Genomic DNA, 16,488 nt, shown 5'->3' with positions numbered 1-16,488 from the left:
TCTTCTGAAGCATGACATTCCCAATTTCTCAAAGATATATGAACCCTTAGCTACTGCAGGTAGATGCTAATGAATGTAGAAGTGTTGAGGAATGTCCACTTTATTGTCACAACACAATCCTAGGGCTAGACATGACATGGTGAATGAGGAACCCGAAAGTACCTCAAATAAGCCTCTTAGCATTCTTTTAGACTTTCATAAGTAATGACAATAAATAAACAAGCAAAAATCATAATAGTAAATCTTTAACTTACATATGTCCAACAATACCTCTAACTTTTAGATTTAATGGGGATAAGACAAGTCCCTAGCTCACCCTCAATCATAATAGAAAGAAATGCCATAGTAAGTGTCTAAAGATCTCAACATATCATAAGCAAAAAAGATAAAGAAGTATTGTTCCCGGAATATGAGAACTCACGAAGTATTGTTCCCGGAATATGGGAACTCACAAAAAGTAGTCTTCAAACAAAATCTCAACTAGCCATATGGAGGAGAATAAGGAGGAGCACTGGTCTCTACATTGTGATATCATGTAGGCAAAAGAGTATGCGTTAGTACTTTGAATGTACTAAGTATGTAAGCATGCATGAACATTGAGGAAACATTAAAATATTTATATAATATAAAATATAATGCAATGTATGCATAATCAATCATATAGATATCCTTTAAAATATTTATTTTGTGGAAAGATGACCATAAACTACATTTAAGACCATGCGAGCTATTACATGGAATCCAACATAACCCCCGTACGTTGGTCGAGGAGACTACTTGCTGGATAGAACTCCGTCAACTTCATTTATTTCTTTAACTTTAACTTTAAGGGGTATTTATGGATCCATTAGCCTAAGGCTACAAGGTCTCCTATGTTGGCACATAGTTAATGAAACAAAAGGTTGCTGCTAGGATTCTCTTATTGAATCCCACCTCAATGACCTATTCGGTGCTAAGTCAATCTCATGGAATAGTTTAATACTTCAAAATAGTCATAGCATATAGCTTGAGAATTCAAAATATCATATTTGGTAGAATATCTCATTAAAACCTTTCGTAATTCAAATATGAAAGAAGTTTTCTTATTGCATAAAGAATCCATCATTCACATCATTTCATTATTCTTTCATTTCATAAGACTCTCTTTTGATTATAGATATTGCTTTCATAAATATTCATTTGGAGTCAAAGCTTTCAAGTCAAACTTCATTGAAAATATAGTAAAACTAGGTGGATTCAAATTATTCTAATTTTCAAACATGAATGTAAATGAAATTATACATAAATACTTTAAAATTCATCAATTAAAAATCATTCTTTAAACAACCCACCATGAATTTCAAGAACCTTTAAAGAGCTAAATAGAGAAAATACTTGTAAACCATCAATTCATACATATAAAATTATTTTGCATCAAAATAGACCAATAATCATTAGTTTAACCATGATTCATGCTATTAAGTAGGAATAAGAATTACCCATAAGAAAATCTTACTTGAAATCAAGAGATTTAGTTGAAAGAGTTTTGACCTACATGGGTGGAAGAATCCATGGATAAACACCCACATAACTTAGAGTAAAGCTTAAAGAAAATAAACATAATTTATCATATAATCAAAATACTTTAGGTATGAGAGTGGAATGAATACTTTCATTGAAGTCTTACATACCTGGAATTCGAAGCGTTACTCAGAATTGAAGGACTTAATGAACACTTTTGAATCCTAAACTTTTCTCCTCGCTAGAGCATTTTGTGTACTACCCAGAGTATATAAATCACCAGAATAGTATTTCTACACTACTAAGAATTAAAACTATATTTTGAGAATGAGTAAATGAGTATATAGAGAGAAGAGTTTCTTGAGAAAGCTTGATGAACAAAATGATGAAATAAGGTGGGTATTTATAGGGGTGAAGGAGAGACCTAACAATAATTAAAATAATTATAAAGAAAAATTCGAAAATTTAATAGAATATTGTGATGTCATGGGTGATGTAAAATGGAGGACTATTGATGTCATAGGTCATGTCAAATGGATCTAGATCTTTCTATAGTTGGTGAGATGAACCTTGTTTTAACAGAATACCATTTTTGGAGCTGCGTTTGAAAAAGATAACTTCCTCATTAGGATTTGGGATATTCATATGATTTGTTTCTGTAGAAGTCTACTTTTATAGCGTTCAAGAATAAACTGATTTGGAGAAACCTACAATGAGATATGATTTTTATTCTACAAATACTCCATTTCATCGCAACAATTAATTTATTTGACCTATTTAACCTTCGAAACTTAAAATATGGTCTTTATAAAAGTTGTAGGTAATGATGTTGGGGTTATTCAGAAATTTAAATCACTTAAGTTAGACCATCCTATTAAAAGTTATGCCCAAAATACAGAAGTGATATCATTTTCATCGAGAATTGGAATATCATATACAACATTTTTAGGGGGTGTTACATTTATGGATCCATTTGGATAAGAAATAAGTTGTACTATTAGCTTCTCTATAGGTATGTTTGCATTGAAAGAACTCAAGTTTCCCAACTAAATTTTGAAGCTCTCTAATGTGATGATGAATTTTTCAAGGTGTAGTACTAATTGAGTTGAGACATTTAGTAAGTAGCTCAGAGTCAACCTCCAAAACTAACTTTTTATAACCATGCTGAATACATCATTGTATCCCATAGGTAGCAGCTTGGACCTTAGCCTGGTTATTGGTCCCTATACCTAGTGGAACACTAAATGCATAGACCATGTTGCCCTGATGATCTCTTAAAATCCCTCCACCTCGTATCTTTCCTTGATTGTGTAGTGCACCCCCATCTAAATTAAGTTTCAGAATGTTACTGAGGGGGAGGGGGTTTATTCCAAATAACTGGAGTGATCCTTATCTTTTGACTGCAGCCTTCCATCATGATAATTAACTCTTTCCAATTATTTGGCCATTGCAGGTAAGGGAAGACACTGTTGGGAAGTTGAGTGGTGTCTTTGAAGATGAGGAACTTAACCCTGGAATTACTAGATTATTTATTCCCATAATTTTCTGCACATCTTTTTTCCAAAGGTTCGAAATGATGATGACAAGAAAAGACTGAACAAGTAATTTGTGAACTTCATTTTTGTTCTTCATGCTCCACCAGTTGATGAGTAGACTGCTTAAAGGAATGTGGCAATGAATCAGACCAAAAATTTCAGGGTAATGTAGCCATATATAGTTAGCAAAGTGTCTAGTGACAAAAATATGATCTGCAGTGTGCCAACTTTACTTGATACAATAGGAGAAACTCACTGGTTCCATCCCTAAGGTGGATTTACCCCTTAGAGCTCTCCTGACAAGAAAAGAAATTTTGAAAGGGATGTTTTTATGCAAAATATTTGTATTGAGCATGGTATTTTCTCTTTTCTTATGATATCCCAAGCGGAAGAGCAGGTGAACACTTCATTTTCAGTGGGACTCCATATTACCTGAATCGGCTCATTAGCAAATTGGAATTTGACCATATGGATTGTAAAATCAATAGATGCATACGAAGTATATAGCAAATCGATGCCAAGAATGACATCAAAATTAGTCTAGTCAAGTTCAACAAGATCACATGGAATTACTTTATACAAGACCAACATGGGGCAATTTTGTATAGATTGTCTTGGCTAGAACTGAATCACCAATGGGTCTATAAATCAAAAAAGGCTCTAGCAAGATTTTGGTACATATATCATATCATATAGCAAGATAAGGAGTAACAAAATACAATATGGAACTCGGATCAAGAAAGGAATAAACATCAAATTTAAAGACCCACAACATACCCATAACTACATCAGGATACTCCTTAACATCTTGTCTAGGTTGGCGTGCATAGAACCTATTGTGGCATAGGCGATAACCTTGTTGAACTTGTCCACCTTTAGTAGATATCCCTTGAGGACGCCCTTTTGTTCCCTTAATTGCAACATTAAGGCATTCAGAGACCTTGTTCCCCACTTTACGACATCCAAAACAAGTACCTGTACAAAACAAATATTTGCCTCCATGGTTTTTCCCATAATTGGAACACTTAGGCAGAGTAGATCCACAAACACCACCAATTTGGACCTTTGGACCCTATCTTTGTCAAATCTATGACCCGAAGCTTTTGAAGAACCTTGGCCTTGTTGAAAACGATCATTTCCACCACCAAATGTTGATTGAGAAAACCCACCTTCAAATCGAGCCTTCTTGGACTCCTTCACCTTCTTCTCCTTAAGCTTCTCCCTTTGTACTTTCTTAGCATATGTTATGAGCCTAGAAATGTCCATATCTTAGATAAGCATTACGGTTCAACATTCTTTCATGACCAAGTTTGACACTCTCTAAATAAACTTACTCATTCAAGCACGGGAGTTAGATACAAAAGAAGGAGCATACTTGAACAACCTTGTGAACTTGAGGGAATAGACCCTCACACTCATATAACCTTGTTTAAGGTTGATGAACTCCAAAGCTTTTGCTTCCCTCAATTCAAGTGAGAAGAAGAGGTTAATAAATGCAAACTTGAAGTTCTCCCAACCTATGGGACCCCCTTCAACACTTTCGACCTTTCATTGATTGTACCACACCGTTCCTAGATCACCATCAAAGAAAAGTAATGACATAACATGGGATAGTCTCAATGTATCATCATAGTATAAAAATGACAAGAGAAGAAAAATATAGACTCGGCTTGCCCTTAAAGCATTAGGTCTCATCATACAATATTCGACAAATCACCAACTAGCTATGAGAATAGGATAGACCGTGCATTCCTACATTGTAATATAATATAGGCACTAAAGTATACATTATTATATTTGAATGTACTAAGTATGTAGGCAATGTAATGTATAATAAAATCATGTTGTACAAATTATTATTTCAAATAGCATGATAAAAGAGGTAGTAAAATCATAAGTAGACATGAGAAAGGTCAATGCATAATAAACCATAAGAGTATCATGTAAAGGTAAAGGCTAGGATTAATCAAGTAAATCATCATAAGGGACCATACATATTTGGGATATAACCGTAACCGATATTTAAGACCATGCAAGCTATATCCGATGTAACTTCCATAATGAGAAGAGAGAGGATGCTTACCAAGGTATACTCTGCATTATAAACATAAACATGAGCTATATGTGGATCCACTAGCTAGGAAATATAGTCAAACCTACACTGGCAATGTAGTTAAGGGACTAGAGATTGCTACTAAGAACCCCTTGGTCGAGTCCCCACTTTAAAGTCCTTTTGGTGCTATGTCAATATCCCACGAAATACATTTCATGATCATAAATTATAAGCTTGTCAGAAATCATCATTCATAAATTTTGATCATAGGAATAGATCGTTATCATGTGATTCATGTAATGTGGATGTAGGACTTCTATCATTACTAATCTTATTTCATAAAGAATATCATTAGGTTCTTAAGTCACCCTTTTTCATAAACTTTCTTGAACTCTTAAAATTTCATGATCATGACTTATATTTGAAATGAAGGTGAAAACATGGATTTATAATCAATTGACTTGAAAATCATGAAATGAATTGAAAGCATGCATGATGATATAATTTATATCAAGCCATACATAATTCATGAAAATAATATCAATTGGAATTATAATTGAAAATATCCATCATTTATGTCATGAATCCTAAAGAGTAATGTAGGAAATTCATAAAAAAAAACTCTTCAATTCCATGTAATAATCATTATTTCATGTTGAAATATAGGTTCATAATCACAATTTAAATCATAACTCATGTAATTTAAATTGAGATCACAAAACCTATAAAATAAATACTTTGAATTGATTGAGAATATTTAGAATTTGTTGGGCTCCATGGGTGAAAGGGACCCATGGATGAATATCCACATACCTGGGATAAGAGGTTAGAAGAAACTTGAAGAAATTTTGAATTTGGATAAAGAAATTTAGAGAATTGCTTACTTGTCTTCAATGGAGATTTGAGAGACCTTTGTAGAAAGAGATTTTTTGTAATTGATGAATTATGAAAGAATGAGGGAGAATATGAGTTTTTGGGTAGTTAATAGGGTTGTATTTAGTCCCAATAACGTTCATGTTCATTAAATAATATGTAGGAAAAGGTCCAAATCATCCCTACTTAACGCAGACCTGGTCCCTATATCATATTTTTGAAATTTCGTGATGCGGAGACATCGCAAACTCTATTATCTAAAAAGATTCCCGTATAAAAATTAAGTACTCAAGTTTGTTATGCAGACATGCTCCCAAAATCCATTTTCACAATTTTTTTACTTGGTTCTCGGAATAAACTTCCCAAAATTCATTTTCACAATTTTTTTACTTGGTTCTCGGAATAATCTAAGTTAGAACGGTACGGGGTGTTACATAAATGAACTCAAATTGGCACAATGAAACATGAAAATTAATACTCTTTAGCATAAATCAAATATATAATAATGTATGAGAGTTAACTTAATATTTTCAAAACATACTTAAGGAAATAAACTGCACAATGTCTGACTAGTCTATGAATCCTCTAAAATACTTACTTTAAAATAGGTACCAGGATAGGCCTATGGTTATCCTAAACTGATAAATAATAAAAAAAGGTAAAGACTCAAGAGTGACTCTGAATGCAAAAAGGTATCACAACGCTGAAGAGAAAGTTGAATCTTCAACGATGTACCTATGGAGGATCTCTATCACTTGTGTCTGGATCATAAAATGATGCAGATCGAATGATGCCAGTACATGAAATGTACGAGTATGTAAAATGACAAAAGGAAACTTACATCAAGATACTCAATTCAAGGACTCAACTGTGAAAATAGCTCAACTCAAGTAGGCATGAAATACAATAAGAGATAATACTTTAAAAATATAATAATGCAACCCAGTTTATAAAAATATAATAATTTACTTCTTGGGTAGTTTCTCTAATCGACAACCATCACTTATATGCTAATGACAATACAAAAAAGCGATGTCGTTGCCACATCTGTACAGTACTTTAGAAGGGTAAGGGACGTCACATCATCTCTAGATCTATATAAAAAGTCCTCTTTTGGGACTATGAGGAGTCGTCCAAATAAACAGCATGATCCTATCCTATGCTTACTACGTAGTATATAGAGAATAGGTTATTTAGACTCATGCCCAAGTTGGTACTCAATACTACTCCCAAAATATTATTATGCTCATATATATACACACACATCAAATGAGTGAAATGCCCAAAATACATCTCATCTAGTTTCATTAGAATTTTACATCAATTTACATCATCTTCTTCTCACCATCATCTCTTGTTTTACATATAAGTAACATTCTTCTCATCAAATGCATTCAAACTATACATCGACTTCTCAAAATATTGCATTTAAAAATGCATTATAACTTATGCTTGAAAATAGACATCAAAAGACTCCTTCAACTCAACCTTGTATTGAACTCAACATTCATTTAACATGGATAAATAATTATTATCTTAACATCAATAATGCATGAAATATGTAATTCAAACCTCAGTGATGATTTATGTGGATACAAAAATGAATCTGTAACCTCAAACATTGACGGATAAAGTATAATATAATATACATACTACAACTCAATAAAGAAGTACGTAGATACATCATGAAATCACTTTATAGGATTAGAAACTCAAACATCATGACTCAATTGACTTATGACAATGTAGGGCACAAGAAAAAACTTAGTCCAACATTCGGATAGGCTTACATACCTAAAACGGAAATTATCTTGCTAAAAATTGAAGACTTAGGCTTGAAATCCTTGAGCCTTAGATTTTCCTCTTTCCTTCAATTCTTTCCTCTAAAATCTCTAAGTGTTAATGAGAGAAACACCATGTAGGAACTGATAAAGGTTTAATTATAGTCCCAAAATGTCAAGGTTTTGGTTTGAAAAGGGTGATAAAAGACTAAAATAATCTTAATATTTAACTGATGGAGACCAGTGGACGAGATCGGTCGAGCTCTCCGTCCATATCAGCAAGTCACCTATCTCTTTGCCCTCCTTGCAAAACCTTCTCGAATTTTGAAGAAAGTTCCTCTAGAATCTTGGCGAGCTCTACATAGCTCACTGAACCCATTCAGCATATCACCATTTGGAACCTCTGTCTTGCCAACCTAGCTTTGGGCTTCGAAGGAAAATTCCTTGAGAGGCTTAGCGAGCTTAACTTAGCTCATTCAACGCATTCAGGGGGTTGTCATTCCATCCCCCTTCTTGATAATTGGCCTTTTTTGAGCAAGTTTCTAATTAATTTAGCGATGTCCTTCAACTTGCACAACCCACTTGCCGAGCTGCCAAGTGGTCCGGTCCACCCTCTCGCGAAATGTTTCCTTCTTTTAGCCAATTTTTCAAGGCTGTTTAGGTGAGCTGCCATCTACATTGGTAATCCACTGAATATACCTAGGCGACTCAGCGAGCCTCAGCATATTTTCATAGTTTTATTTTCGAATTTAATTTTTTGAACTTTAATCTCGGCTAGGATAGTATAGTGTGTTACAATATCTTCACATTGGGATCATTCATCCTCAAATGATGATCAAGCTAGGAATTTACTCAAAGAATGAATAAAATACAATAACTTTAAAGCATGAAACTCAAAAATAACTCACTCAAATACTCAAACTCAAGAAGGGACTAACTCGAAGATAGGAGTAGGAATAGTACCTTTAGTATCGATATTAGGAGGAATGAATAGATGTGGGTACTTGTATTTCATATCCTCCTTGGCTTTCTATGTATATTCCTCAATGAATTAATTTTGCCATAAAACTTTGGCTGAAGCGACCTATTTGGTTTTCAATTTACAAACCCGATGATCAAGAATGTAGATAGAAACCTCCTCATAGGACAAGTTATTTTTCACTCCAATATTTTATGTAGGAACAATAAGTGAAGGATCTCCCATGCATGTCTTAAGCATGGAGATATGGAACACAGGATGAACGACATCTAACTTTGGTGAAAGCTCTAACTCATCGGCGATATTGCAAACTCTATTTATTATCTGGTAGGGACCAATGTATCAGGTACTCAACTTCCCTTTCTTCCCAAATCTCATAACACCCTTTATAGGTGAAACTTTCAAATACACCAAATCATTTACCTAAAACTCTAAGTCTCTTCTCCTAACATCAGTGTAAGATTTATGGCGACTTTACATAGTTTTCAACCTTTCTTGGATGATATTTATTTCTCCATCATTTGATAAACTAAGTCCCACCTAATCAACTCAAGCTCACCAACCTCAAACCAACATTTTAGCGATCTACATCTCCCCCTTCAAGATCTTCATATGAAGCTATTTGAATGCTAAAATAAAAGATATTATTGTAAGCAAACTCAATAAGCAACAAGTGATCATCCCAATTACCTTTGAAATCATTAACACAGGCTCTCAACATATCCTTAAGAGTATGAATAGTAAGCTCATCCTAAACCATATGTCTAAGGATGGAATGTAGAACTAAAATTCACCATTGATCCTAAACCTTTCTGAAATGACTTTTAGAACTGTGCAGTGAATTGGGTACCTCTATCTGAGAAAATGGACAAGGGAACTCTATATAACCTAATTATCTCTCGAATATACAACCTTTCTGTTGTCTTAATGGGTAAGAAGTGGGATGATTTGGTCATTCTATCCATAATTACCCAAATGAAATCATCGTCCTTATGAGATTGAGGTAATTTGGTAATGAAATCCATATTAATCATCTTCCATATCCATTCTGCCAACTATATATTATGAGCTATACCACAAGGCCTTTGATGCTCAACTTTGACTTGTTGGAAATTCAGGCACTTGGAAATAAACTCTGCTATATTTTTCTTCATATTGTTTCGCCAATAGACTTCTCTTAACTCATGGTATATCTTTGTAGAACCTAGACGGATGGAATATCTGGAGCTATAGGCCTCTGCCATTATTTTATCTTAGAGACCATCAACCCTTGGAACACATAACCCGCCTTGATATCTTAACACTCCATCTCCCTCTTTGGCAAAAGCCATCTCCTTCTGTTTAAGAACATCTTCCTTTAATTGAAGTAGAATGGGATCCATTCTACACAATAACTATCACGACCCAAGCCTGGGGCCTAGACATGACACGGTGAATGAAAAACCTAAAGATATCTCAAACAAGCCTCTTAGAATTTATTTAGCCTTTCATAGGTAGTGATAATCAATAATAAGTGGAAACAAGGGGAAATAGGGACTATAAGGAGAACGTCAAAAACAAGCACCATACTAGTCAAGTATCATCATACATATGTCCAACAATACCTCTAATCTTAGACTTGGTGGGGGCTAAGACATGTCCTTAGCTCACCCTCAAATAAAGTGACAATGAAGTACCATAATAGATGTCTAAAGGTCTTCAACATAGCATAAGCTGGATAGGTAAAGGGATATTGTTCCCAAAACATAAGAACTCACCAAAAATAGTCTTCAATCAATCCCAACTAGCTACGTGAAAGAGAACGAGGAGGAGCATTGGTCCCTATATGGTGATATCATATAGCCAAAAGAGTATGCATTAGTACTTTGAATGTACTAAGTATGTAGGCATGCAATACAATGTAAAGCATTGAGGACATTTATAAGTTAAAGTACATAAATGAGTGCATGCATGAGTAATCAAGTAGATAACATTTAAATCATACATATGTGGGAAGATGCCTATAACCGATAATAAGACCATGTGATCTATATCATGGAATCCAGCATAACCCCTATATTTGAAGAGGGGAGACTACTTTCCAGGGTAGAACTTCGTCAATACTTACTTCTTTAACATTTGATGTCTATACTAGCCTAGCCTACAAGGAATCCTATGGTAGCACATCGTTAATAAAATAGGACATTCCTACTAGGATTCCCTTACCAAACCCCACCTCAAGCCACATTTGGTGCTAAGTCAAATCCCACGGAATAGTATATCATACTAACATAAACATACATATAGTTTGATACATAAAATCATCATTCGGTAGAATAACTACTTAAAACCTTTGGTGATTTAAATATGCATGAATTATCCTTATCACATAGAGAATATATAATGAACTTTGATTTATGATAACATCATTGCTGCCATGCATACCTTATTTATCATACTACTAATGAACTTTGATTGATAAGTTAACTGATCCATGATCATTGATGGTATTATGGGTACCATACTAATTGGGACCTACATTTAGAAAAATTGTTCAAAAGCATTGATGGAATAACGGGATGTCATATATGTCATATCAGAATCGTAAATATATCATAGGGATAACTCATTCGTCATTATTCGTTACCTTTCACGAGCCATTAGCTCATTATTTTGGGTGAGAAAACTTTCCACCAACATTCATTATTTCATTAAAAAGGCTCTCATAATCATAGTCATTAGCTTTCACAAATATTTAATTGGAGACCATAACCTTCAAGGAATGCTTTAGTGAAAATAGAGTAAAATTAGGTGGGTTCAAGTCAATTTAATTTTCAACATATATGTAAATGAAATTATGCATAAACACTATGAAATTCATCAATTAGAATCATGCTTTAAACAACCCACCATGAATTTCAAGAACCTTTAAGGAGCTAAGTAGAGAAAATACGTGTAAACCATCAATCCTTGTTTATGAATTTGTTTTGTATCAAAGGAGACCAATAATTATTAGTTTAATCATAATTCATGCTATTAAATATAAATTAGAATGACCCATAAGTAAATCTTACTTGAAATCAAAAAATTTGATTGAAAGAGTTTTGGACTCCATAGGTGGAAGAACCCATGAATAAATACCCACATACCTTATAGAAAAGCTTGAAGGGAGATTGAAGAAGTCTTGAGAAGTTTAACGTAATCTTGATGCTTGGTCTTCAATGAGGAGCCTTAAAACCCTTTAGTTTGAGAGAAATTTTGTAGGAGATTATTGGGGAAGGAGGGAGAAGGAAATCTAGGGTATTAGGTAGACAAAAGAGTGAAAAATGACCCTAAAATACTCCCAATCCCGACTATATATGTTCAACGAATTATCCAAGATGCCCTCAATTAAAACTGAAACTTTTTGCAAAACTTTGAACTGTCTCGGAACAATTCTGTGATGCGGAGTGGCTTCCCCACAGGTCATTTTTTCATGAAGTTCAATTTTTCTCCTAATTTGAGCTTGATTCAAGTTCGGACAATTTTGAACTACAAAGGAACATAAGAATGACGCGCCTTGGTCGCGAACTCTTCTGTTTGGGCATTTTTTGAAACATTTATCTTTCAAAATATGAGTCCGAAAAATCCTTTGAAGACATCTCCCCTCTAGTTTACCTTATTATAACATATTCCAACCTTCATAACACACGATACCTTATAATAACACCTCCTTCGTCAGAGTCCACAAGATGAACTCCCAAGCATACAAGTCTATGCACCTCTTTTGCCAATTTTCTCTCCTCTTCCTCAACATGAGCAGTGCTCCCCCATGGACAACCTGCTAAGAGCATCAACAACAACATTAGATTTACCTAGATGGTAGAGAATGCTCATGTCATAATCCTTGAGAAACTCAATCCATCTCCTCTGTCTCAGGTTCAACTCTTTCTGAGTGAATATATATTGTAGGCTCTTCTGATCCATGAAAACATCTACATGTAGTCCATAAAGATAATGATGCCAAATCTTGAGAGAAAATATTAGCGCTGCTAATTCTAGATCATGAGTCTGATAATTCCTCTCGTGAATCTTAAGTTTTCTAGAAGCATAAGCTATGACTTTGCCTTTTTGCATTAGGACACAACCCAATCCAACTCTGTATGCATCATAATATATGACGAAGCCATCTATTCTCTTGGGTAGAGAAAAAATTGGAGCAGTAGTCAACCTCATTTTCAACTCTTGGAAACTCTTCTCACAAGCATCATATTATTAAAACTTAGTCTTCTGTTGAGTTAATTTGATCAATGATGATGATATGGATGAGTATCCTTCAAAATATCTCCTATAATACCAAGCCAAACCCAAGAAACTTCTTATATCTGTCGGGGAAGTGGGTTTGAGGCAGTTCTCTTCTTTGAATCCACCCGAATACAATCACCAGAAATAATAAGGCCTAGGAATGCCACATATGCAAGACATAACTCACACTTTGAAAACTTAGCAGATAACGCTTTTTCCTTGAGGGTTTGGAGAATAATTCTGCTATGGTTTGCATGCTCCTCCTTGTTTCTCGAATAGATAAGGATGTCATTGATAAACATGATAACAAATATGTCTAGATATAGATTGAACACTTTATTTGTGAGGTCCATAAATGCTACAGGAGCGTTAGTCAAACCGAAATACATAACTAGAAACTTATAGTGAGCATATGACATTTAAAAATGTATTAAAGCTCATGCTTGAAAATAAACATCAAAAGACTCCTTCAACTCAATCTTGTACTCAACTCATCATTCATTCTACATGGATAAATCATCATTCTTTTAACACCAATAATGCATGAAATATATAATTGTAAACCTCAATGATGATTCATGTAGATACAAACATGAATATATAACCTCAACCATTGACTCATCAAGTATAATATAATATACATATTAAAACTCAATAAAGGAGTATGTAGACACATAAAGAAATCACTTTATAGGATTAGAAACTAGAACATGATGACTCAATTGACTTATGAACATGTAGGAAATGAGGACGAACTTAGTCCAATGTTTGGATAGCCTTAGATACTTGGAATGGAAATTATCTCACAAACAATTGAAGACTTAGGCTTGAAATCTTTGAACCCTAGTTTTTCCTCTACTCTTAAATTCTTTGCTCTCAAAGTTTGAAGCGTTAATGAAGAAAAACCACATAGGGCACTAATAAAGGTTAATTATAGTCCAAAAATATCCTGGTTTAGGTTTGGGGAGGGTGATAAAAGACTAAGATAACCATAATATTTAACTAAAAGGGACCAGTGGGCGAGATTGGTCGAGCTTGCAATCCTGATCGGTGAGTCACCAATCTCCTGGCCCTCCTTGCAAAACCGTCTCTATTTCTTAGGAGAGTTCCTCTTAAAGCTTGGCGAGCTCGACTTAGCTCACCAAACCCATTCGACGTATCACCATTTTAAATCTCTCTCTTGCCAACCTAGCTTTAGGCTTTGAAGGAAAATTCTTTGGGAGGTTTAGTGAACTTGACTTAGTTCGCCGAACCCATTTGGTGGGTTGTCGTTCTCTCCACCTTCTCGCTAATTGGCCTCATTTTTATGAGCAAGTCTCTGAATGATTTGGTGAGGTCCTTTAGCTTGCACAACCCACTTGGAGAGTGTCCATGTCATCCACCCTCTCTCCAAATCTTTCCTTGCCTTAGCCAACTTTTCAAGGCTATTTGGGTTAGCTGTCGTCCACTTCGGCAAACCGCCGGATGGACCTAGGTTACTCATCGAGTGACACGACAAGCCTCAATTCACTTTTTACAGTTTTCCTTATGAACTTAATTGTTTTAAAGTTTAATCTAGCCTAAAATAGTACGGGGTATTACAATTAAAATCAAGGACATCACTTTTTAAAACAAGAAATCTATATGCAACATGATGTTCAACATATCAGGTAAAAGAACTTTAGAAAGACACCCTAACACTTTTAAATATTTCAAATTAGGTTTATACTCTTACACCGTTCATAAAGAGTTTTTCCATATTTTTTGAGAAATTCTATTTTGCAAGTGACATGCAAATAATATAGGTTCACCCCACAAATTATCAAAAGCATTAAAACTAATTAACATGGAATTCATTATTTCCTTTAATATTCTATTTTTTTCTTTCAGCTACTCCATTAGACTTGAGTGAATAAGGAAGAGTTCTTTCATGAATCATTCATGTTTTTCACAAAAATCATTCAAAGATACATACTCTCCACCTTTATCAAATCGAATTTTCTAGATTTTTCTACTAAATTGATTTTCAATCTGTCTTTTAAGAAAAAAGTATTAAATGCAGTACTTTTATATTTTTGAGTAAATAAAACTTAATAAATCTAGAAAAATCTTTAATAAAAGTCACATAATATATTTTACCACATAGTATCTTTTACCACCTTTGGTCATAGTCTGTTTTAAATCACCCAAATCAGTGTGAATTAAATATAATAACTGGATTCTCTATTTACTTAAAGAGATGACATTTTAGTAATTTTAGATTCAGCACATATTTTGCACTTATCAAAATTATTTGAGGCCAACTCAGATATTAAAGCAAGAGACTGCATGATGTTTATTTATAAGACATTATTATATCCTAATCTAGCATACCACAACCAAACAGGCTCAACCATTTAAGAAGAAGTAGATACATTTTTATTGAAATCATCATAATACTAATATCACGACCTGATTTCTCATGTAGTGATGTCTCTCGCTAATACCCACTAGTAGGTAAGCCTAAGCCTTAACTCTTAGCCCGTAACTAGAGAAAACAAGCTATCAAGCAGAACATTTATTAATAAAGTGGAAAGTAAGTGCTAATTAGAAGAGAAAGAACAACTGAAACAAACATAAGAAACTACCCCAAGACCTGGCATCAGTCAGTAATCGAGCATCTAAATCAAAATAGGAGTATAAGGCTTTTATAAATACAATATGAGTACAAATAGTCTTTGAAAGAGAGTAAAGACTAGTCCTATTCTGGCATGGATGGAAATAGGCAACTCTGGATGCCAAGAGCTCATGAAATCTCCGAATCAAAAGCTGCTCCCCACTTGTTCGAATTAATGGTGATAACCCGTACTATGATCTGCAGGAGACATAAGTGTAGTATGAGTACCAAATGAATGGTAATCAGTAGGCATAGGCTGACTGAGCTCTATAGTAAAGCAAGTATAATTAACATATAATTAGGTAACTACTGCACAAGCATCCAATCAGGAATTATCACAATAATGACAGAAAATAAGACAAGAAGACTGGAAATATAGATAAAGGAATAGAGTCAAAAAATGCACCTGAAGTGCAATCCAACAATCTATTAACAGGAAGAAGGAATTATAGGAGTCTACTAATGAAAATACAGTGCTAATTGGCAATTCTAACCATATAATCACCTAGGAACTATTCTGACTTAGCCTAGTAGGAAGGAATAACAACCATCCAACTCAAATACCACGTAGACCAACTTCAAATACTACCAAAAGGTACCAACTACAAGTACAATAAGAGATAAGAACAAGTATAATTAGACAATAACCGATCGGTCGCCCATACCCTCAAAAGGTACAAACAAGGACAAAAATACCCCCGGCCTCCATAAAATCGGGGGACCACACCATACAAGTATGCTGGTGATAGGCGATGCTAATAAACGCAAGTCAATAGTAGTGCACTGGCTAGAGGGGCCCATAGGGGATGTGGGAAGTATGTACATACTGCTTGGACCCAACCATGTCTTACATAGACAAATAGTATTCC

Source organism: Solanum dulcamara, chromosome 6 (genome assembly GCF_947179165.1).
Source record: "Solanum dulcamara chromosome 6, daSolDulc1.2, whole genome shotgun sequence".
NCBI lineage: Eukaryota > Viridiplantae > Streptophyta > Magnoliopsida > Solanales > Solanaceae > Solanum > Solanum dulcamara.
This window is presented reverse-complemented; position numbering follows the sequence as displayed.